The 26315-nt window shown below is 35.8% G+C and overlaps 1 long non-coding RNA gene across 1 annotated transcript in view; it reads right to left on the bottom strand.

Moving 5' to 3' along the window:
- LOC141582831 (uncharacterized) overlaps nt 1–21503 on the bottom strand; it is a 541347-nt gene extending 519844 nt beyond the window's left edge. The window contains exon 1 of the long non-coding RNA XR_012515747.1: nt 21393–21503. This is a non-coding gene — a long non-coding RNA (uncharacterized LOC141582831). The remainder of the gene's footprint in view (nt 1–21392) is intronic.
- Between the last annotated feature and the right edge of the window lie 4812 nt (nt 21504–26315).

The following is a 26315-nucleotide window of genomic DNA, read 5'->3' as shown; positions in this document are numbered from 1 at the left end:
GCCAGGAAAAAAACAGTATATCTTCAATGCACTGAAAGAAAACAATTTCTAGCCTCAAATTCCATACCAAGCAAAATATCCTTCAAGAATAAAGGTGAAATAAAGACATTTTCAGACAAACAAACTACTAAGAGAGCTTGACACCAGAAGAAAGAAATTCTAAAGGATTTCAAGCAGAAGGAAAATGATTCCAGATGGCAAGTTAGAGATACAGGAAGAATAAAGAACTAAAAAAAATTATGAATATATGGGTAAAATTAAACAGACATAAACCACATTAAATAAAAATGATAAAAATCATTGTGAGGTTAAGAATAAACAAAAATAAGATACAGAACAACAATAGTATATAATGCCAGAGTAGAGAAAATGGAGTTAATATTTTGTTCAAAAAGAAGATACTGATTGATTGCAGACTTTGATAAATTATGTGTTTGTACTAATTACAGAAGTAATCACTAAGATTAGAAATAGAGTATAGCAAAGAAAAAGATAAAATGAAAAATCAACTCAAAAAATAAGAAAATAAACAGATAAAGCTCAGATTAATAGCAAAAAATAAAATGCTAGATATAAATTCAAATGTATCAGTAGTTACAAAAAATGTAAAAAGACTACTTGTTTCAATTAAAACACAAAAATTTGTTTTCAAGACCAGATTTTCAAGAAAAAGGTACAACAAGAATATTTATTTCTTAGCTATTATATTAGCAAAAGAAAGAACTAAAATTCATCTATATTCATACTCTTCAGAGAAAACTGCCTTCTAAATATTTTACTGCTTATCCTTTTAGTGTTTTCTAAAGATATTCATTTTATATTAAAATAGTAGTTTATATATTTGTTTTACAATTAATTTCTCTTAAAAAATCATGAATTTATTTTCATATTATTAAAACTTTCTCAAAGATTGCTGTAAGGATTAAATAAGATAATATATGTTCAGCAAATTCAGAAAGACTTTACATTTGTTATTATACCATGTGCATAGCATTTTATTATACAGTGAGAACACATTTAAACAGTCTTCTATTGTTAGGCCTTGTGGTTGTTTTTAACATTTTAATATTTTAACATTTATACTGAGCTTCAAGAAAACATCTGAGAACCAAGTACTAGCACACAACCTTGATGATCCTTGGACTATATATATTTCTTAGTATGTACATTTGATGTCTAGTGCAAAACCATTCTCCAAAATGTTTGCAAAATTTAATCTCCCACGAGAAATGAGTGTATTTCCCCTAGTCCAACAAGAGAGGTTATTATTTCCCTTACATTTTTCACAAGTTAAAAAGCAAATCCAGAGAATTTTCTATCATCCGATTCATTTAATCTTTCTAGGGTCTCTGATCTTTTGTTTTAGAGTCAAAAACGAGAGACACATAGAATCTCTTTCTCCTTCAAGAAAATTTTTCAAAGATGATCCTTAATTGTACTTTACTATTTCTTCTGACATCATCTCCAATTATATGTATTTTGAATCTAAAAAACACAAGACGGATTTTTTTATCTTTATTGGTATATTAGAGTCTTGCCAAAGCAAAGCTCAGAAGAACTGCAAAACCATTACATTACATCTCATAGTTCTATGGCCAAAACACTAACCTAAGCCCTTTGATCTGATATTCACAATCCGTCTTTTCTTTCCATTCACCCCACTCCATCCTGTGAGATGGTCTGTCTGGGATATGAATTTGAGTGAGAGGAAGAATTCAAGTCTGTGATCTGCCATTTTCTGGTTGAGAAAGCTTGAATAACTTCACCTCCTAGTCTCCATTTCTTCCATACAACATGATGCTTACAAGCACATTCTAGAACCACAGATGTGCGTACAGAATCACATATCTGGCACTTACCAGCAATGTACCACTGGACGAGTCCAATTATTCCACAGCCTATCTGTAAAATGAGCTTCCTAAGAGGTTTATCTGAGATCAGTTTCTTAACCCAGTACCTGGCTCATAGTAAGTGCCTAATAAATGTTACACAGTTGATCTTCATCATTAGTAGATTCTGTATTTGCTAATTCATGTACTTGATACAATTAATTTGTAACCTCAAAATTAATATTCATGGTGATTTCTTAGTCATTGAAGAGCAAAAAATTTCAGTGATCCAATGTGCACATTCTCACTGAAGGTCAAATAAGAAGACATAGTCTTCTTATTCAGCTCTCACAGGCACTAAAGTGCTATTTAGTGTTCCTAAGCACAAAAGGGCTCTGATGTCCATTACAAAGAAAATTCAGGTATTACATATACTTCATTTAGACCTGGGACATAGTGCTGATGGCTATGAGTTCAATGTTAATGAATCAATAATATATAAACAATAAATATATATCTCTAAATGAAATTTTAATACACATAAAGCCAAGATTATGTATCAATCAGTTGATGTCCTGAGACTCACATATTTCCCATTAATTCAGTATTCACTATTTTAGTTCTTGTGGTAACTTTATAGAACATAACTACCAAGAATAATGAGAATCAACTATATATTCTTCTTCAACTCTAAAATGAAGATTAATAACTCTTGTTCACACAGCTGTCATGGTGATATGTATTTGTCAGGAAGTTTAATAAATGTGACATTTCCTCTCTGGCTTATCACACTGGTTTCCTAACAGATCTTTCCTGACTCTTTCTCCTCCAGAGTAATGGAGCTCATGTATAACTTATATCAACCCAAAAGATTCCCAATGGCAGCACAGGTGGTGGGGAAAAGCACAGGCTTTAGAGGCACATTCATCTCGGATCCAATCCCTTTCTACTTAGCAACGATAATGACTTGGGACAAGTTATTCCTGAAACTTCAATCTTCAATTTTCCTAGCCATCTACTGTAATGGAACTGACACCAAAAATGCAGATTTTATTCAAACCCTCACAGAGAAGACCATCACTTTGGAGGTTGAACTCATGGATACAGTAGGTCAAGATTCAGGATAAGGAAGAAATGCCGCCTGACTAGCAAAAAATGATTTTCACTGGCGAACAACTACAAGATGGACATCTTCCATCTGATCACAAAATTCAAAAGGGGTTCACTCTCTACCTTATGTTGCAGTTTTGTGGTGGTGCTAAGGAAGTTTTATACCAGTCTCAAGAAGAAGAAGCATAAGAGAAAGAGAGTGACACTGGCTATCTTGAAATACTGTACGGTGAGTGAGAATGACAAAAATTAGTCACCTTCATTGGAAGTGCCCTTCAGATGTATGTGGTGCTAGGGTTTTTAATGACCAGCCACTTTGACTGATATTATTGTGGCAAATGTTTTCTGACCTACTATTTCGACAAACCAGAATGCAAGTAATTGTACACAGCAGTAAAAGGCATGAACTAAAAGAGAAAAGAGAGAGACCAGAAGACAGGAAGGAAAAAAGGGAGGAAGGGAGGCAGAGAGAAAGAAGGTCGAGAAGGAAGGAAGGAAGGGAGGGAGGGAATTCCATTTTTACACGTAATATTTTCTTCCGCCTAAATGATAAAATACAAACTTAATTGTTTAAATTGACCATAATATGGCTCCAGCTCACCTATCACACTACTTTCTTACATAAATCCCTGACACCCTTATATAATCTTCTTATTGGGCCCCAGGCACATGTTCCTCCCTCCTGCATTTAGTATTCACTTCCTACTATCTGAGATGCAATTCTGTTTCCTCTTTATATTGTCTAAATTCTTCCCATCTTTCAAGGTCCAGTTAGAGTCCCATTCCTCCATGAAGCCTCTTCAATTACATCAGTATGCTATTGTCGGTAGACACAGAAAGACTGAGCCAAAGACCAAGAAGGGAATCTCTAGATCTATGAAAAGAACAAGACAGCATAAAAAAGAAAAACCTACCTCAGTTAAATTTTTCAGTAAACCTATGTCTTACACCTCAACTTGGCTGTTCATTTTTTATTAGTGTCAGCCATGGACTGCTTCCCAAATTTTATATGTTGTATTTATTGATTCTGATTATAAAATACTCTGAATGCTTTCTGCGTACTCAATCTCTGCCCCTATTCTCCAAGTCTCCATTCTCTGAACTACCAACTAGGCTAAAATCTGACTTTCCCAGCCCAATATTAGCAGTATACATAGAACTAGAAATGTAGCCCACATATGTGGCTCATAGGGTAGGAAACATCATAAGCATAAGCCCCACCTTACCAACTAGGTACAAATTATTTGTTGGCAATTCTTTATGTCCCCCACAGTTTTTAGACAGTACAATGATAATAATGATATTAATAATAGAATAGAAAGCATTTATCAAGTGCTTGCTATGTCTCAGACACCATGCCAAGAACTTTACAAACATTACATATTTAATTCCCACAAAAAAAAACCTTTGCAATATTATATCTCTGTTTTATACATGAGATAAGAAAACAAAAGCCCAAGAGAAAATAATGCTGGTAAGCTATCTAGTTAATAAACGTTTGCAAAGAATTTAAAAAGAAACAATTATATTTTTTCTTTTAAATTCTCAAAGACAATCTACACAACTCTGTAACTTGTTAGCTCCTTTTTTCGATAAGTTTATAAAATTATCAGACTTCAAAAACTAAGGCTATTAATTTCAACTAGAAACTTCAAATATTCGGAGAGAGATCCAAGATGGCTGATCACTAGCAGCTCGGGATTGTAGCTCCCAGTGAAAACGCAAAGAACGAGAGGACGCCACATCTTCACATGAATTCTTGTTGCTCACGCACCAGGAGATTCCCAGCGGAGGAGCCCCACGGGTCGCCAGCGCGACTCTTGTGACCGGCGAGGCGGTTTTGCCGGCGCCTCAGAGCGTCGGTTCTCAGTGCAGAGACAGAAAAGCACCACCAATCTTAACGCCGCTGATTTAGTCGGTGCAGTGGGTTGCTCAGATTTCGGCGCTGAGAATCAATAAGTTGGACGTCCACTCAGAAACCCAATTACAAAGACGGCAATTATAAAGACCACAGATGGATAAATCTACAACGAAGGGAAGAAAACAGTCAAAAAAGGCTGAGAATACCCAAGATCAGAACGCCTCTCCCTCAGCAGGGGATCCCAGTTCCTCATCAGCAACGAAACAAGGCTTGATGGAGAACGAGTGTGTTTCAATTACAGAAGCAGGCTTCAAAACATGGATAATAAGAAACTTCTGTGAATTAAAAGAACTTGTGCTAACACAATCTAAAGAAACTAAGAACTTTGAAAAAAGGTTTGACGAAATGTCAACAAGAATACAAAATTTAGAGAGGAAAATAAGTGAATTGATGGAGCTGAAAAACACAATACGAGAACTACGTGAAGTATGCACAAGTTTTAACAGCCGAATTGATCAAGCAGAAGAAAGGATATCAGAGGTCAAAGACCAACTTAATGAAATAAAACTAGAAGACAAGATTAGAGAAAAAAGGATAAAAAGGAATGAGCAAAGTCTCCAAGAAATATGGGACTATGTGAAAAGACCTAATCTACGCTTGATAGGTGTACCTGAATGTGACGAAGAGAATGAATCCAAGCTGGAAAATATGCTTCAGGATATTATTCAGGAAAATTTTCCCAACTTAGTAAGGCAGGATAATATTCAACTCCAGGTAATACAGAGAACACCACAAAGATATTCCTCAAGAAGAGCAACTCCAGGCACATAATCGTCAGATTCACCAGGGTTGAAATGAAGGAGAAAATACTAAGGGCAGCCAGAGAGAAAGGTCAGGTTACCCACAAAGGGAAGCCTATCAGACTTACAGCAGATCTCTCAGCAGAAATCCTACAAGCCAGAAGAGAGTGGGGACCAATATTCAACATCCTTAAAGAAAAGAATTTTCAACCAAGAATTTCACATCCAGCCAAACTAAGCTTCATAAGTGAAGGAAAAATAAAGTTTTTTGCGAACAAGCAAGCACTCAGAGAATTCATCACCACCAGGCCTGCTTTACAAGAGCTTCTGAAAGAACCACTACACATAGAAAGGAACAAACAGTATCAGTCTTTCTAAAAAATACCAAAAAGTAAAGAACATTAATATAATGAAGAATTTATATCAACTAATGGGCAAATGGCAGTATTAAACTCACATATATCATTATTAATTCTAAATTTAAATTGACTAAATTCCCCAATTCAAAGATAGACAGCCAATTTGGACAAAAAACTAAAACTGTATGCTGCATCTAGACCCATCTCACATTCAAGGATACACAAAGACTCAAAACAAAGGATGGAGAGAGGCTTACCAACTAACCAGAGAGCAAAAATAAATAAACAAAAAGCAGAAGTTACAATTTTTGCCTCTGATAAAATAGTATTTAAAGCAACAAAGATCAAAAGAAGCAAAGAAGGACATTATATAACGATAAAAGAATCAATGCAACAACAAGAAGAGTTAAAGGTCCTAAATATATACGCACCCAATACAGGAATACCCAGACATACAAGATGTATAAAGAGACTTAGACTCCCACATAATAATAGTGGGAGACTTCAACATTAATATTAGACAGATCAATGAGACAGAAAATCAACAACGATATCCAGGACTTGAACTCAGATCTGGAACAAGTAAACGTAATTAACATTTGTAGAACTCTCCACTTTACACAAAATATACATTCTTGTCAGTACCACATCATATCAACTTAGAAGTTTAAATGAAATGTTGCTTGGCTCCTTGTTTGTTACTCTCTTCCCTCATTTTCTTTCATGTCTCCATTATTAAGGATAATTATAGGCATACCCATATTTAGACTGCATTCTAGCCCGGGCAACAAAGCAATACCCCTATTCTCTCTCCCTCTTCCTCTTTCTCTTTCTTCCTCTTCTTTATTCTTTTTCTTATTATTCTTTTTCTCTTTCTAAAAAAAAAAAAGAAACTTCAAATATTCTGAAACAAGAAAATTTACAGAAATGTCCTAAGCCACAAAATATAAGAGAAAAATAAGTCTCTAGCCATATAGGTATCTTTATAAATCTTGTATGTGTTGTTTAAGGCTCCATTACTATCGTAAGAGCTTTTTTTGATATTGAATAGGAAGAAAGCAAGTTTTTAAGAACATATGTTCTGTTTTTCCAGCTAATAATAGTCTTCTTACTGTTGATGAAAAAAGTTAGCTTATAGACCTGTACTTTACCTCACATAAATATTATACAAACTAAAGCCATAACAATATGACACTAGAGAAAAACACTGAAAAAATATGTGACACTTCATCAGGTTGATTTTTTGGCAAAGATAGCCAAGATATCTGTTTGATAAGAAAGAGATACCTTTTAGCCATGAAAATGCAATCTTGTCTGTGAAGCTAGATTACTCCTTTTCCCGACCAAATTGGACTGCCTGCCTACCTACAAGACATACATCCTTGGCAAAGCATGGCTTTCTTATGTTTGAGAAATACCACTCTTTTTGGCCCATCATAAAGTTTGGGGAAATTGAGAGGTGGAGGATACCCTGATAGCTAATCAGTTCAATGATATCAACATAGTGCCCATCACTGGCCTACAGTGACACTGGCTTTGCAACTGGTGTTTATTTTATAGTGTTCTTTGTTACCAAGACCCAGAGAGTTATTGTTAACATATGACTTCACTTACAATGAAGATTTCTTCCAGGTACTTCTAGAGATCATGCCAGGAAATCCTGTAAAATCTCACTATCAAATTATTATGAAAGTTAGAAAGACTAACAAAAAAAGTTCCAAAATAAAAGATGAATAGCAATTTCAGAGGATGTATGGTCCTGGCCTACCTCACTGTACCAGTGCACTCTCCTTCCAGAATGTAAGATGCACATGCTTAATATTCAGGTCGTTGCTGGAAACATTGAGTCATATTTGGAGGCATGAGCTCAGACCTGACCTAGACTATAATTGTAATTCCCCTTATCAGAGAAGAGAATATGGGCAAAATATGAAGAAAGTCATATCAAGAAAAACTCATCCAAATTTTATCCTCTAAGTCCTCACCAAGTCAAAACCCATCATGTCAGTTTACTAGATACATTCAAAATCCAATTTCAGATGTAGCATCAGCAATGCACAGTGGCAGCTCAGTAATCTTAGTACTCAAGGATAAGTAAGCTATAGTTTGGCTTCTCCTCTTTGAACAAATCTATGTTTATAATAAGCGAACCAAATCTGCTCCAGCAAAGCAATTCAGTATTTCAATCATCTTCCCAATGTGTGAAACGGCAATGAGATCAACCAGTAGTCAACTAGATTTTTGTCCTAAAGAGACAAAGAGATCCAATGACTATGCCATCATTTGCTTATGTCGATAGCCTACATTTCCTGACTGCAAAAGAACAGCACCTACTTCTTCACAGGGGCAATGAGCTAGTTAGTGACGGCAGAGGTATGTAACAAGCATTTCTTACAACAATAATAATAAATGTTTCAAAGAGAAAGAAATTATAGAGATTGTAGGGTTGGCATCAGTGAATTAAATTTTTACTAGATTTAGAGAGTTTTAATGCATGTTACTTCAAATTCAGAATTATCATTTATTTCAAAGAACTTCTCCAGTTGCTGTGTTATGACTAGAATGACCCACTCTTTACAGTTTTCCTGGGACAGTCCTGATTTTAACACTAAAAGTCTTACAACCTGGGCCGCCGATTAGGGTGAGAAACTTAACCAAATTTTTCTGGAATTGTGTTCATTTTAAAATGGAAAGTTCCCACCTCCCAGAAACTTCTTCAGTCCATGGAAAACCAGGATGGTTGGTCACCTTAGCCGTCACACAGAGAATTAAAAATATGTTATAGGCCTTCATTTTGTCTATCTTGACAATCTAAACTTCACTGGTAGACTTATATATGCACAAAAATGATAATAGTACTAGGCAGACATAGAATACTTAATAAATACACTAATATTCATTTCTTGGTGTAACCCTCACAGTAAGTTTACCAAGAAGATGAACAATATATTTTCTTCATTTTGAGAAAACTTAGGGACAAAAGGTTAAGTAACTTTCTAAAAGTCAACTTTTTAATTAGAACACAAACTACACTTCTATAACAAAGTGACCAAACAATACTGTGACTTAAAAATAACATAATTCTATTGTCTCTTAATAGTATAGAGACAGGCAGGTGGGCTAGAACAGTGAATAGCTCGGTTTCATGTGATCATTCAGGGACCCAGGTTCCTTCCATGTGGCTCCATCATCCTGTACATTTCAGTCCTTATCCACTTGGTGGAAGCTAGCTCCCCAGTGTCACATCAGGGTTCCCACCCATAAGACCAAGTAAAGATCAGTGGGGAAAGGTTAGCAATTTTCTTTAAGGAGGTGATACTGATATTTCACATATTGCATCCCTCATATTTCATTTCAGAGAACTCAGCGACTTGTCAACATTAGATTCAAGGGGTGGAAAACATGGTCTCAATATGAATAGTCAAGTGTCCCACTCCTCTATTTTCAAAAGAGGGAAGGGGAAATGATTACTTAGGGAAAATTAGTTGTCTCCCATGATTAAACAGCTGGGGTTTGGCATTGCTGAGATTAGAACCCAAGTTTGTCTGATTCTAAAGACCACATTTCTTCCCTCATGCCTTGCTACCTCTAGACCTAATTTAGTTGGGGGGAGGGCCAGGAAATATGTCAACCAATGAAAGTGCTTCTCAGAGCTTATCAAAAGAAAAATAAGCCATTCTGAGCACCTAGAGACCATCTCTCCTTCCAACTTATCCTGAAAAAAGGCTTAAACAAACTATACCCTTTCACTTAAAATCTGACAGAGCTGTACCTCCTGACTGGGAAGTGAAACCCAAGGGCTGTCAACTTTAAAGTGTGATGTTTACACAAAGATGTGAGAAGCAGAGAGCCCTTAGGGTCTGCCACAGAAATAGCAAAATACTATGGGTCGTTTCTCTAGCCAAGTCACCTAAGAACAAGGGGCATCTGGTGGGCAAACCTACCCATGAAACAAAGCCTACCAATACCATCAAAAATACTGCACCCCATAAGTATTCACAATTATCATTTGATAATAAAAATATACAAATAAATAAAAAGAGACCCACTTAGGATTTTGCTTTTGCTGGTGACATTAACTGGAAAGAACACTCCTGATTTTAAAGTGGTTTAGGTGACTTCTTAGTTTTTTCAATTGCTTTTGAAGGTAACCTGAGTCTGAAGATGGTATTTCACTTTGAGTTTATTCAAGCTTCTGTTGATTTTGGACAAACCTAATTTACACAAGACAACGCTATCTGTTGTCACTGTTCCTTCTTCCCGTTTGGTTTTCTCATTATGTACAGTGGCTTCCAGCTCCTTCCCCTTACTTTGGGCTTATTACTGAGCCGCTTAGAACTCCAGCTTCCCTAACACCAGCTTTGTAGCTCACTGTGAAGCAATGAGGACTTGGTAAGAATGGGCCTGCAAAAGATTCACTCCTTGAAAAAGGACAGTGAAAATCAGAGGTGAACAACTTTGCCGCTAGAAAAAAATATATCAGGAAAGAATGTTTGTTGACTGTACATTTTTTCATTTAAAATTAACATGGGGCTGGGCACGACAGTGCTTGCCTGTAGTCTCAGCTCCTTGGGAGGCCAAGGCAGAAGGATTACTTGAGACCAGGAGGTCAAGGCTGCAGTGAGCTGTGATTGCACCACTGCACTCCAGCCTGGGCAACAGAGTAAAACTGCATCTCTAAAAATAAATAAATAAATAAATAAATAAATAAATAAATAAATAAATAAATGAGTAAATGATAAAATTAACACGGATTTATAGAGTCCCATGGGATAAATGCATATTCCACAGTGTTGTATACATGCACATACACACAGAAGAACACTCACCAAGCAGATGAGGAAAACAGCAACAGAATGGTGAAGATGGAAAACAGCACAGAGGAAACCTGAATGATCACATGGAGTAGAACTGCCCACCCATCCTTGCCCACTCATCTAACTCTGGGCTGTTATTTGAGAAGTACTACTTTTTTGTTTGGTTGGTTAATTGTTTATTTTTGATAACAAGAGAAAATTAGAACTCTCTGAACCATGCTAAGAGTGGAGAATATTTCCAAGTGGCATACAGTCAAATTAAAAATGTAATTTTCTTCAGCAGTGCTCATGCCTGTCTGGATGAACCTGTGAGTTCTATAGACGTCACACACATGCCAGTCATGTCCTCCTTATTCAGAGCCACACAGATTTTTCACACTCTCTCTCAGGACCAATGAGATGTATCTTTTAACTGGTCTATAAATGAAATAAAGTTCTCTGCCCCATCATACATTAAGTTGTGGGCTTTTGAAGTCATGGAAAAAGAGAAAGAAATGGCCTCACATCCCCTAAACAAATCTCAAAAGTCCCTGTTCCTGCATTTTGAGGTTGGAGCAATTTGCTCTGCTCTGAGTAAGGCATTTAAGGATATAAAAGTGCCAGCCACGGCTAGTGTCTGGGCCTATGTGAAGCACAGGGATGCAAAGGCAGCTTTCTGATCTCTCTTGCTAAAACTAGATTGTGGGTTGTATAAAAAGACTGGGCACACTGCTTGTGGCCCTCTGTCCATGCACTGTTATTGACTACTACTTCCAAAGAAGAAAGCTGACCGGCCATCCAAGAAAAAAAAAAGGTTGTCTAATTTACGTTAGATAAATCAACAAAAGACCGGCCAAGCAGACAATAAAGGCTGATAGTTCCTTTACTTTGGATAGGAGCTAATGTGAGTGCATAGTCACATGCACCCCGAACACCCTAACTCAACAGTGTCTTTGCATCCCAAGCATCCCTTCCTGGAAGTTCCATCACCTACCAGATAAGGCCTCCTGGGAGTTTACCCTTCTCTCTGCCTTCCTGAGTGACTAATTCTTAGCTAAGCTTTCCTCCCTAGGAGCTAACCAAAGGCAACCATATACATCTTAGATCAGAGTAACTCAAGGAGATTTCCCAAGCCAAGTACAAAATCATTCTTTATTCCAGAAGAGGCAGGTTAGCACAGTCCAAGTATCTATGGCCAAACAGCTCTCCTCCCTCCTCCTTCCCAGTTCTCACCACTCCTATTTCTCATGTGTTCCTGGGGAAGTTTAACCTGAAACTTTCATACTCTATGACAGCTCACTCACACAAATCCCTTCCCACTGCAACTTGGATAGCCAGAAAATCCACGTGAAGATTTTTACTTTCGACCAGAAAACTGGATTTAAATTGGATGCCTAAGGTTTTGAAGGCCACATGATCTCCCAAGACACTGGAGTTCCATCTGAAGATTAACTCCCACATAGAATCACTTCCGCATATCATTTGTTTTAAAATAAAATGTTCATCTTCATTTTCTAAATAGATTCTAACACATTAGGCAGACACATTATCCACCTCCCCGTTTTACCCATAAGGTCTCCAAGGTTCTAAGAGGAAAGTAGGCAAACTATGGTCCATGGCCAAATTCGGCCTCACACCTGTTTTGTAAATAAAGTTTTACTGGAACACAGCTGCATCCATTTATTTACATTTTGTCTATGCCTGCTTTTGCTATGGTGCCAGACTTGAGTAGTTGTGCAGAGATCACATAGCCCAAAAAGCTGCATGTGTTTACGATCTGGCTGTTTACAGAGAAAGCTTGCCAATTCCTGCTCAGAGCGATTATCCAACTTTCACAAAGTCAGATTTTAGTAATTTACCTGAAAGCAATGACACTTAAAAATTTCTGAGAGGCAGTCAAATAATGACTCTATCCACTCTGCCATGCTGCCTCCCCACGTGCCAGGCAGTCTACCCTCCAGGGATCCCTGGCTGGGCCAGTAGGAGGACAGGTCAAATCATAGTTCTAGAGCATCACGCAGAGGAATCACTCAGGTCTGCGTAGGACAGAGTATACAATGAAGAGCAAGTGTCTTCCCCACTCGATGGCAAATCTCTTCCTTACAAGGAGTAGAAATCATGCACACTCCAACACTCCAAATTGTTACCCACGACCTTGGGCCACAGGCTTCAGGGACTTTGCTTGTTGTCCAGCCCTTGAAGAAGAGATCTCTCCAGGTGTTCTCAGACATCCATTACATATTCCGTTCTTAGAAGTTTAAGCATTGGTGTTTGGTGTTTTTACTGTTGTTGCCACTATTGTGGTTTGATTTGGTTGGCTTTTGTGGCTTTTAAGCCTATTTAGTAAGTATCATGCTATTATCATAGAAAGCTAGTGGCTGCTTATTTAATATCTGGATGATCTTCAAAAGCAGATAAAGCCAAGTGAAATTGAAAACTACTTTTGTAAAAGTCCTAAATGCCTATTATGCACATAGTAGTCCTAAGTTTGGAGACTGTATGTTTGAGTGGCTGTGTGTGTGTGTGTGTGTGTGAGGTTTGGGAGTTTTGTTCTGTTTTTATTTCATGGGGAAGCAAAAAGTGGGGATAGAAAGTACTAGACTAACCAGTTTCAGGATATAACTGCATTCTACTAAATAGCAAAACTTGCCCATTTGATCAAGCCCAGTCACTTAAAGACATACCCAGTGCTGCAAATCATTCTGCTATAAACCTTGGAAACATGACTAGAAAAATATATACTGAAGGACATACTGATCTTGAATAATTTCTTTTCCGCTTCAGGCACAAACCTATGCTCATTCAACCTACAGTAAAAGATTTATCACATTACAACTGGTTTGAAAAACTCCAGGGTATGTGTGTGTGTGTATGTGTGTGTGCTGAAATTTTTATTTTATCTTGAAGGTTTTAAGTGGTATGGTACCTTTTCATTTGTTCTGTTTCATTTGATGTAGTTATTTAATTTTTTTTAATTGGAGTATATTTACAGGAATGCTCTTTGGGAAGTATGGTGACCTGGGAGAGGGAAGAAAATCACAGCCTTTCCAATCACCCAAGGTTATGAAATACCACTAAGAGAAGCTGCTTCCTCCAAGACTTGTGTCCCCGACAAGGGTTTAAAAGTGAAACTTTTGTAAAAACAGGTACCAGAAAAAAGAAGAGCAATCAGGAGTGTAAAGTAGTGGTTCTATTGTGCCCAGGCTCTCCGCCCTGTACTTCACCCTCCTCCTTTGCCTTCACTCTTTCCCAATAGACATTCTCAAACACACTATCAGACAGAGCATCTTGTGCCTCCAGGGATGCTGGAGCACAGAGGCACAACTGCTGAATGAGTTTGTAACTTATAAATTGAGCAACTCTCCCAGGAGGCAGGAGGAAAGAATATAGAGACATAACATAAAAGAGCATTTTAGAGATGTGGGAGGAAAAATAACTGCCTACATTGAATAACTGGATTACCAGGGGGAAAAAAAAGACAACATAAAACAAAGACAAGAAAATATTTGAATAAATAATGGAGATAAGTTTCCTGGAAATAAATCCCTGAAAATTAAGAAAGCTCTAAAATGCTAAACAGGAGATATGAAGAAAAGCACACCTCTGTCTAGAGGTGAAAACTATCAAAGACAAAGCAAAATCCTAAAAGCTTCTAGAAAAACAGAACAGATTACTGATAGAAAACAAGAATCAAATTGTAATTACACATCTCAGCTCTAATTCTGTGTCTAATAAATCAGTAGGGAAAGATTTTGAAAGTATTGAAAAAAGACGTATTCAAAACTAGATTTTCCTAAGCAGTGAAACTGTCATTCAAATCTGAGAACATAATAAAATATTTTGGGCACACAAGCTTCAAAAGTTTTCCTACCAAAATTCCATATAAGGATAAGGGAAAACAATGAATTACCAAATTTCTTGCTAAGATGTATCATTGTCGAAAGAATTTTCAAGGACTAAAGAAAAGAAATAGTACATCTGTAGCAAACTAGAAACAAAATTCTAGACTGTATCAGTATGATAGAACAGGAAAGCCAAAAAGTGCAGGAGCACATGTGAATGTGCTTCTCTTGTTAAGTATATAAATATATATACATATAAATTTTAAGTAGTATATAAATATTGATAAGTTTAAGGAGCCAGAGAAAAACAAACATGAGTCTGAAGAAGGCAACAAGGAAAAGTACAAACAGAAGATACTGCTTAACCTTGAATGACACAGGTTTAAACTGTGCAGGTCCAATTATACAAGGATTTTTTTCAACCATAGATCAGAAATACAGTATTCATGGGATGTGAAACCCGTGTATATAGAAGGTTGACTTTTCAAATACATAGGTTCTACAGGGATGACTTGTGGGATTTGAGAATGCTCAGATTTCGGTGTACATAGAGGGTCCTAGAACCAATCATCTATGTAATACAAAGGACGACTGTATACAACTTTCCGACAGACAAAAAAAAAATCCTCCTATCTAATGGAAAATAAGAAAGAATAAAAAAATAAAGAAGATAGAGAATCTGAACCATTTATTCTTTTCAATTTACCTTTAAGGTAAGTCAGGTGATACTTACTCAAAGATCATGAATACATTCTCCTAAGATTGACTTCTAGTAGTTATCTTTCCTATTTGGGACTTTTAATCCACCTATCCTTCTTACATATGGGGTGAAGCAAGCATCAGCATTTTATTCCTATGAAAAACACCACCAGTTATTGAAAAGATCATCTTTTTTTTAGTGCTCTATAGTACCACCTTTATTGTAAAATCAAATAACCACCTTTATGTATTTTCTGGATGTTCTATTCTGTTTTAGTGATGTATATGTATCATTATACCCATATCACACTTCATTAGTATTACAGCTATATAATAAGCCTTGATATCTGATAGAATTGATTCTCCTGCCTTGTTCTTGTTGAAGATTGTCTTGCCTATTCTTAGACCTTTGATTTCCATATACTTCTAAAAATCAGTTTCTACACATACACAAACACAACACAAACCTGGCATATCACTAGGGATTGCATCTATACAATGTTGAGTCTTTCAGTCCAGGAATATAATATATCCTCTGACAAAGGAGAAAAGGCATAAGATTATCTCTATAGATGCAGGAAACACATTTAATAAAAACTAACATCCATTTACAATTTAAAAATGTTAGCAAACAGAAAATAGAAAGAAACTATTTAATCTGGTAGAGTGCCCACAAATAACTCCAACAAACATTTATTTAGACCTTCTTTAATTTCTTTTAACAATTTTACTTAACTGAAAAGAGAGATCACAAATTTTTCTTAGCTATATTCCCAGATAGCTGGTGATTTTGAAAACTGAATATTTTTATTTTCTAATTAGTTATTACTGGTATGTACAATATATAATTAATTTTGTGCATTGATCTTGTACTTGACAATCTCAGTGTATTCAATTGCCCACTTTAATAATTTATCTATAGTTATTTTGGACTTTGAATAATAAGAGTTATATTTTTATTTCTCCTTTTTTAAGCAATTTGTTTTTGTTTTAATTGCAATGGCTAGCCAGGCTCTTCAGTAAAAATGTCCAATAGAAAATGGTGATGGTAGATACACTCATCTTGTATTTCACCATGGACTATAACAATTATTTGTGAGTACTCTAGCAGATTAAGGAGTTTCCTTCTATTTCCAACTTGCTAAGACTTTATTATTACAAACAGATGTTGAGTTTTATTACATGCATTTCCTGCATCTATGGAGATTATCTAATGACTTTTCTCCTTTATTCTTTCTTTCTTTTTTTTTTTTTTTTTTTTTTTTTTTTGAGATGGAGTTTCTCTCTTGTTGCCCAGGCTGGAGTGCAACGGTACAATCTCAGCTTACTGCAACCTGCACCTCCTGGGTTCAGGCGATTCTCCTGCCTCAGCCCCCCTGACTAGCTGGGATTACAGGCGCCCTCTGTAATTAGCCACGTCCAGCTAATTCTTTTTGTATTTTTAGTAGAGACAGGGTTTCACCATGTTGGCCAGGATGGTCTTAAACTCCTGACCTCATGTGATCCACCTGCCTTGGCCTCCCAAAGTGATGGGATTACAAGTGTGAGCCACCCCACCTGGCCTCTTTTATTCTTTCATACAATGAATTGCATTAGTTGATTGTGAATGTTGAACCAACCTTACGTTTCTGTCAAAAAAATAATTGTTCTTGATGTAGTATTCTTTTTATGTGTTGCTGGATTAGGCTTTCTAATACTTATTTTAGATTTTTGAATTTGTATTCATGAATTCGATTAGTCTGAAATTTTACTTTCCTATAATGCCTGTATTAGGACACTGTTAACAAGATTATGAAGGCCTTATAAAATGAGTTAGGCTGGCAGCAAGGAGAATGCTTTATACTTTAGGCAGGAGCCAACAGTCACCAAGCAAGGAGAGCCGGACAACCTGGGTCTGAGCGAGCAACACCTCAGCCCTCTGGCAAACTGACTGTCAACCCAACTGTCAGCAGTGAGCACCTGGCCAGATAGGTGCTGTGGGCTAGGAATGCGGGCAAGGGAGCCAGCTGATACATAGACTGCTGAGTATGCACGGATTTTCTTTCTCCCCATCTGAATGGAACATGCCTCACAAAACCTTCAGAATCACAGTTTTGACCCTCGTATCCCAGGGTTTATTTTGTCACAGAATCCAGCAAAGTTGCAATCCTTCACGTTCCAGCCCTGAGCAGAGTAAGAAACTTCCAGCAGAGATGATAAAAATGACAAACTCAGTAACTTTCCCAGGTTATCTGCCAAATTGTCACTGAATTTACTGCTGTCTCCACTGCAAACCTCATTTAGCAAATCATGCTCTGTTGATCTCCAAGTTATTTTGTGTTAGTCAAAACAAAGATTGCCTCTTTAATTCTGGGAGAATGTAGGCTGTGGCTCAGCAGAGGGGAGCCCATCTCTGTAGTTAGCATGCTGTAGCAAAGATCTGCTGTGAAAACTGTAAACTCACTCTTGATAGGAAATAGAAACCTGCCTTTGAGAGCAGTCAACAATGTTAAGAGATGAAAGTTTATTACTGAAAGGGCTTACATTTTCAAAGACAATGGTTGGCATAAAAACTTTCCAATCTGTTTTGAATACCATTTTGTGAAAGGATGAAAACAAAGGGGTGTCCCTGTTGATAATATTTCTTTAATTTTAACCTCATTGACTCACAGCAACATTCATGACACTCTTTATGGTTTCTTTAGCCTATTCTTCTTGAATAAGGTGTTCCCTCTTTCACATAACCTCTTATTTGCGCAGTTACTTCTGAAGTTCCTGGTGACCTTTTTCTAAACTTTTACATTTGAGAACAATAATGAATCAACTACTACTGAACTCACGTTCAGTAGATACCCAAAATGAGAATTTCTGGAGAATACAGGAATAGAGTTTCTCTTTGATAAAAATGTCTCACCACTACCCTTTATTAGAGTGAAGACAATAGAATGTTATAGTTTATCATTTAAAAATTGGAAACAGTGTAATTTAAGTGGGTGTTCGTGCAAATGAATTGCTAGTCATAATGCTCCTTTAGGTATCTTCTAGAAGCAGCACTAAATTTATACATCAAGGGTGTTTTTAACTTTGTTCAAAATAGAAGACTTCAGAATTTTATATAACTACTGAGAAAGTATGTCTGGTGTTAACATCTTGTGTATTTAAGCATTGGAGTGTCTTCTCTCAAAATCAAGTTAATTAGTTGTTATAAATGTCTGCCTAGCTAAAAGCAGAAAGAGACATTTATTATCAAAGAAACATTTGTCTCTTGTTCAGTAAATGGAATTGGAAATTACACCTCAAATGGTTACAGTAATTCACACATCAGTAAATTGTTTTATGGCTTTCAATGAAAATAACTTAATGCTGGACAGAGTAAAATCTCAAGTTCTTAGTCTACTATTAATTGACTTCAAGAAAAATAATTCTTTTTGGAAATCAAAGAAGCCAGAACCAAAAGGAAATTAGATACTTTAAATAAACCAGACTACATTTTAAAATTTTTCAGAAAAGGTTAAAATTATAAGATATGATTAAAATGTTTAAGTATACTGATATTTGATTTGCTGGATTTAAAAAAAAAAAAAAAAACAGTTTTTTGTTTTTTTTTTTTTCCTACTATCCATTACAAGAAATTGTGTAAAAGTGGTGTCGTTTCTTTCTAAGGTAATAATTGGTAAATCTCATTAAAGATGTCACTTAAGCCAGGGATTTTCATTGACTGAGAGTTTGAAATGACTAATATTTGATTTCTGTAGAAGTCTTCACACTTTCCAGTTATTTTGATGTGTTGCATTTCTCTAACAGTTTTTTTATTTCATCTAAATGTAGTTACTTGTGTTTTCCTAGCAATTTGTCCATTTCATCTAAATTTTTAAATGTTTTGCCATAAATTGGTCATATTTTATAATGTTAATGTTTCTAGGCTACATAGTGAAGTCTCATTTTTATTCCTAATATCTCTCCTGTTTCGTTGCTCAGTACTGTCCCATGGGTTTATTTGTTATCAACTATTCTTTTCAAAGAAACCATGTTGGCCTTGAATAACCTCTATTGTACATTAGAAAAAATTCATTGTTTCTGCTATAATATTATTTTTTCTTTCTACTTGTTTTTAATTTGTTGTTCTTGTTTCCTAACTTCTTTAGATAGATTCTGAGGTAATTTACTCTTACCTTTTACTTCTGTAATATATGCATTTAAGGCAATAAATTTCCCCATGCATATATTTAGCAATAAATCACTAGTTATGATATGCTATATTTTTATTTTATTCAGTCAAAAATATTTTTAACTTACATTGTGATTTCTTCTTTAACTCATAAATTATTTACAAGTGTACTGCTTAACTTTTATCCATTTGTGGATTTTCTATATATCTTTTGTTAACTAGTTTTTACTGGGTTAAATAACATAGTTCATATAATGTTAATCCTTTGGATTTGTTGAGAGTCACTTATTTTACAGCGTAGCCTATTTCAATTTTGGTAAGTTTTTCATGGGCATTGAGAAAAAAATGTACATCTTGCAACTCTTGGGTACAATATAGTATATATGCCTATTAGGTTAAGTTTTTTACTGTTTTGCTCAAATCTTCTACAGCTGTACTGAATTTCTCTCTATCAGTTACTAAGAAAAAATATATTAAAAACATCCTGCTATAATGTGGATTGGGCTACTTCTTTTTTAAATTATATTTTTGCTTTATATATTATCAATCTAGTTATTAGATGCATATAAGTTTAAGATTTTTGTATTTTCCTGATGAATAAATGTTTTATCATTATTAATATTCCTCTGTATCTGTAGTAATGCTTTTAGCTTCAAAATAAATTTGTTACATTTGTATTTTGTTAATCCCTCTGTTTAATGTTCTAGTCTCTATCCTTGCTTGCCTTCTTTTAGATTAAGTAATTTTATTATTCCACTTTTTCTTCTCATTTTCTTGTTATACATAATATTGCTATTGTTTTCATGATTAAGCTAGAGATGGCAATGTATATTTTACTTCTAAAAATATTTTACCACTTTCCCAAATGCAAGTACTTTAAAACATTTTAACTCTACTTACTAACCACGTTACATGTATTTTTATTGCATATATGTATTCCCAGATTCTTCAACAAAATATTAGCAAGCTACAACTAGTGATATAACAATGCATTGAAAAGATTATACATCATAACCAAGAAGGGTTTATCCCTGAAATGCAAGGATGATGGTTCACACTACCAAAACAATCAAGAGTAAATGCAATCCCTATCAAAATCTCACTAGCATTTTTTATAAAAATAGAAAAAAAAATCCTAAAATTTATAAGGAACCATAAAGAAATCCTGAATAGCAAAAGAAATCTTGAGAAAAAAGAATAAAACTGGAGGCTTTACACTTCATGACTTCAAAACACACTACAAAGCTATAGTAATCAAAACAGTATGATACTGGCATAAAAGCAGATGTATTGACCAATGGAACAGAATAGAGAGTCCCCCAAAAATTCATTTATATGTAGCCAACTGATATTTCATAAGGATGCTAAGACTACACAATGGAGAAAGGATATTCTCTTCAAGAACTGGTATAAACCATGCAAAAGAATAAAACTGGACACTTATCTTGTACCATACATATAAGGAACTAACAATGGGTTGCATATTTAAGACCTAAAACTCTAAAACTCCTAGAATAAAACAAGAGATGCTTCATGGCATTGGCATTGGCAATGATTTCTTGGATGTGACATCAAAAGTACACGCAACAAAATCAAAAATAGATTAGCAGGATTATCAAACTAAAAATCTTTTGCACAGCAACAAAAGCAATCAAAAAAACTAAAAGGCAATTTATAGAATGAGAGCAAATATTTGTAAATCATATATCAAATACGAGGTTAATAGCCAAAATACATAGGGAACTCCTACAACTAAACAGAATAAAACATGATAAGATTTAAATGGGCAAATAAGGCCAGGCACGGTGGCTCACACCTCTAATCTCAGCACTTTAAAAGGCCAAGGCAGGCAGATCACAAGGTCAGGAGTCCCAGACCAGCCTGACCAATATGATAAAACCTCGTCTCTACCAAAAATACAAAAATTAGCCAGACATGGTGGTAAGTACCTGTAGTTCCAGCTATTCGGGAAGCTGAGACAAGAGAATCGCTCGAACTCAGGAGGCAGAGGTTGTAGTGAGCTGAGATCATGTCACTGCACTCTGCTGGACAACAGAGTGAGACTCCATCTAAAAAAAAAAAAAAAAGAGCAAATAACTTGAATAGATATTTCTACCAAAAAAAAAGACATATAAGTAGACAACAGGTATATATAAGTTGCTCAACATCACTAATTGCCACAGAAATTCAAATCAAAAGTACAATGAGATATCACCTCACATCAGTTAGGATGTGATAAAACAATAGATAAAACAAAAGTTAACTGCTGGCAATAATACAGAGAAATTGGAACCCTTGAACACTGTCGTTGAGGATGTAAAATGTTGCATCCATTACAGAAAACAGCTTCCTCAAAAAAAAAGTAGAACTACCACATGATCCAGCAATCCTACTTCTGGGTATGTACTCAAAGGAATTGAAATCAGAATCTGGAAGAGATATGTACACTTCCATGTTTACAGCAACATAGTTCAAAATAACCAAGATATAAAAACAACCTAAATATTCATCAATTGATGAATGTATAAAGAAAATGTGGTATATACATAACAATGGAATATTAGTCCGCTTTAAAAAGAAAGAAAGAAAGAAAGAAAGAAAGAAAATCCTGCCATATACAACAACATGGACATTATGCTAAGTGAAATAAGCCAGTCACAAAAGGAAAAATGCTACATAATTTCACTTATATGAGGCATCTAAAATAGTCCAATTAAGTGTATTCACATATTTTGTCTTTATTTTTCCTTCAATTTTGAGAGTCATTTTCAACGAATATAAAATTCTAAGTTGGCAATTATTTTCCTTTAGCACTTTGAATATACGATTCTATTATCCTCTGATTTTCATCATTCTTGTTGAGAAAAAAATGTCAGGTCATTGTTGCTCCTTTGATGATAGCAGAGCTTTTTTCCTTTGCCTGCCTTTAGGATTTTTTCTCTGTCTTTGGTTTTCAGCAGTTTTCTCTAATGTGCAAGACATGGTTTTCTTTTTATTAATTCTGTTAGTGTTCATAGTATTTCTTGAATCTATTGTTTCCTATCTTCTGTCAGATTTGGAAAGTTTACAGCCTCTGTCTCTTCAAATGTTGCTACTATTGCATGTGTTTTCCACTGCTAGAATTCTAATTTTAGGTATACTGTGTCTTTTCATGATGTTTCATGTGATTCTTAATTTCTTTTATCTATTTTCTATCTTTTTATCTCTCCAGATGTTTCATCTGGGTTGACCTTTCTAATCTATCCTCCAGTTCACTGAAGTTTTTCTTCAGTTTAAGTTGCTGTTAAATTCATCTATTGCATTCTTAATTTTAATTATTATATTTTTATCCCTAGAATTTCCATTTGGTTCTTCATCATAGTTTCCAATTTTTGATGAAATTTTAAATCCCATAAATTCCTTAAAATAATGGTTACTTAGAAGAAAATCTAAGCAAAACCATTCAGGACATAGGCGTAGGCAAGGACTTCATGACCAAAACACCAAAAGCAATGGCAACAAAAGCCAAAATAGACAAATGGGACCTAATCAAACTCCACAGCTTCTGCACAGCAAAAGAAACAGTCAGTAGAGTGAATCGGCAACCAACAGAATGGGAAAACATTTTTGCAGTCTACCCATCTGACAAGGGGCTGATATCCAGAATTTACAAAGAACTAAAACAGATCTACAAGAAAAAAAACAAACAAGCCCATTCAAAAATGGGTGAAGGATATGAACAGACACTTTACAAAAGAAGACATACAGGAGGCCAGCAAACATATGAAAAAATGCTCATCATCACTGGTCATTACAGAAATGCAAATCAAAACCACATTGAGATACCATCTCACACCAGTTATAATGGCGATCATTAAAAAATCTAGAGACAACAGATGCTGGAGAGGATGTGGAGAAATAGGAACACTTTTACACTGTTGGTGGGAGTGTAAATTAATTCAACCATTGTGGAAGACAGTGTGGCGATTCCTCAATGACCTAAAAATAGAAATCCCATTTGACCCAGCAATTCCATTACTGGGTATATATCCAAAGGATTATAAATCATTCTACTATAAGGACACATGCACACGAATGTTCATTGCAGCACTGTTTACAATAGCAAAGACCTGGAACCAACCCAAATACCCATCAATGATAGACTGAATAGGGAAAATGTGGTACATATACACCATGGAATATTACACAGCCATCAAAAACGATGAGTTCGTGTCCTTTGTAGGGACATGGATGAACCTGGAAACCATCATTCTCAGCAAACTGACACAAGAGCAGAAAATCAAACACCGCATATTCTCACTCATAGGCGGGTGTTGAACAATGAGAACACATGGACACAGGGAGGGGAGCACTACACACTGGGGTCCGTTGGCGGGAAATGGGGGAAGGGCGAGGAGGTGGGGAGGTGGGAAGAGATAGCATGGGGAGAAATGACAGATACAGGTGAGGGGAAGGAAGGCAGCAAACCACGCTGCCATGTGTGTACCTATGAAACAATCTTGCATGTTCTCCACATGTACCCCAAAACCTAAAATGCAATAAAAAAAATTTCTTTTATTGAGAATATTAAAAAAACAACAACATGGAAAAACTACAATTTTCCCCAAATAAACTATTACTTAATTTAACTTAAAAAAATAATAATAACAATGGTTACTTGCAGGCCAGGCTTGGTGGCTCATGCCACTAACCACTTTGGGAAGCCAAAATGGGTGGATCACCTGAAGTCGGGAGTTCGAGACCAGCCAACCAGCATGGTGAAAACCCGTCTCTAAAAAAAAAAAAAAAAAAAAAAAAAAAAAGTTACTTGCAAGTCTGTGTCTGATAATGGCATCATCTGGATGCCTTAGGACTCTTTTCTATTGTATATTGTCTCATTGATTTATAGACAAGTATTTTCTACTTTTATGCTTGAATTTCTCTTGCTTGAAATTTGAATATTATTTTAAAAATCAAGAGATTGTTTGAAACATTGGATATGCTGGCTTCCTAGAGAGGACTTATCTTTTTTCTGGCAGGCAACCTGGCTGAAACACAAACAATTCCAGATTATCATAGTCCAATTAGAGATTCTATTTATTTAAAGCTAAGCTTCAGTATCTGTAAGAATGGCTGTATTTTGATTCACCCTTATTCATATAGTGACTCTATCCCAAACATCTGTGTTTTGACCCGAAAATTGTAATTTATTTGGGCCACTACATTTTGAAGGGCTCTGAAATCCAATTTTTGGCCTGACAGACTCATGAGTTTGTTAAAGTCTCTGTTCAGCTTATTAGCAGCAAATGAAATGAGCAAATGCCTCTAGGGGAAAATCAGTCCCAAATGCTGGACTCCTTGCTCTGAGCTTCTTTCCCAGATGCTGGCTCGCAGTATCTTAGTGACTTTCTTACAGATTTACAATGCCTTTAAACAGGTGTTTTAAAATATTTCTTCAGCTTTTCTAGTTGCCTTAAGTGGAAAATTAGTCTAAAATAGCTTATATGTCACTACTAGAAGTAGAAGTCTCCTTGGTGAATTTTTTAAGCTTCAATCTCTCGGTCACATCTTTTTAGATACCACCAATCTTTTGAAAGATTTTATATTTATGATCTCCATTTCTTCTCTACTTACTCACAACTTAATTCACTCTAATCTGACTTTTGCCTCAAGTATCCACCAAAAAAGATAAAGCTGAAGTCATCAATGACCTCTGTTTTGCTAAGTGAATACCCTTAACAGTCCTCTTATCCTTTGACTCCTCAGCAACATTTGTCACTGCTGGTATCTCCTTCCTTTCACTTCCTGAAAAATTCTCTTTCCCTTTGTTTCCATATTATAATTTTCTCCTTTTGCTAGCTCATTCTTCTCCAAGAAGATAAATGTTGAAATACAGACCTTCTTTTTTAATACTCTCCACCCTTTTAGATGATCCCATTTATCCAGGCAAATCACTTATATCTATTTGCAAATAATTTATATGTTTTTGTGTCCAACTCAGACCTCTCCTCTGTGCTCCAATTCATAAATCCAAGGAGCTATCTGAAGAAACGTTCTTTTAAATATCATAGCGGCACTTCAAAATCAAAAGGTCCAAAATCAATACCCACAATTTAAAATTATAAGTACCCACAATTTAAAATAGAGGAGAGAAGGTAATGTCAGTAAGATGGCAGAGGAGATCCCATTTTTTATTACAGACACACACACACACACACACACACACACACACACACACACCATGCACAATTAGACAGCTGTCCACGAATAGAAACAGCCCTGAAAGAGCCCAGGAGTCAAGTAAAGAAGCTGCAACAGAGTGACATCAGCAAGATGGCAGAATAGAAGGTTCCAGGCTTCACTACCCTCCTCCACAGAAAGTACAACTTAGCAACTATTGACAGATAAGAACACTTTCGTGAAAACTGCAATATTTGGGAATGAGACTAAGACCCCAAGGACCACAAAATTGAATAAAAACATTAGAAAAGGAGGAGAAACGGTGTTAGACTGCATTACCCCTTCTCCTCCCCAAAGTTGGCACAGCACTACACAGAGAGAATTCCCCTGGGTTCATGGTTTCCATAGTAGAAAAAGAGAACCAGAGGTGGACATCCAGCTTCCCTAGCATACCAAGATGCTTCCTGGGAAGTTTATTCCAGTCTCACCTCTCCAGAAACACTTGGGATAATGGCAGGGCTAGACCACTTGAGCTCAGGTAGAAACAAAGAAAGGAGGCAGAGCTCATAGTGATCAGCACTCAGATTTTGGTGGTAACTGTGTTTCTGCTGATTGTAGTTCCCACTCAGAGATACCAGCCAACAGCATAGCCCACTCACAATGCTAAGCCTATGACTCTCAGAAGCATAGAGGAAAGTTCAACCTGGCTTGAT

Source organism: Saimiri boliviensis, chromosome 2, assembly GCF_048565385.1.
Source record: "Saimiri boliviensis isolate mSaiBol1 chromosome 2, mSaiBol1.pri, whole genome shotgun sequence".
NCBI classification, from domain to species: domain Eukaryota; kingdom Metazoa; phylum Chordata; class Mammalia; order Primates; family Cebidae; genus Saimiri; species Saimiri boliviensis.
This window is presented reverse-complemented; position numbering and strand designations above follow the sequence as displayed.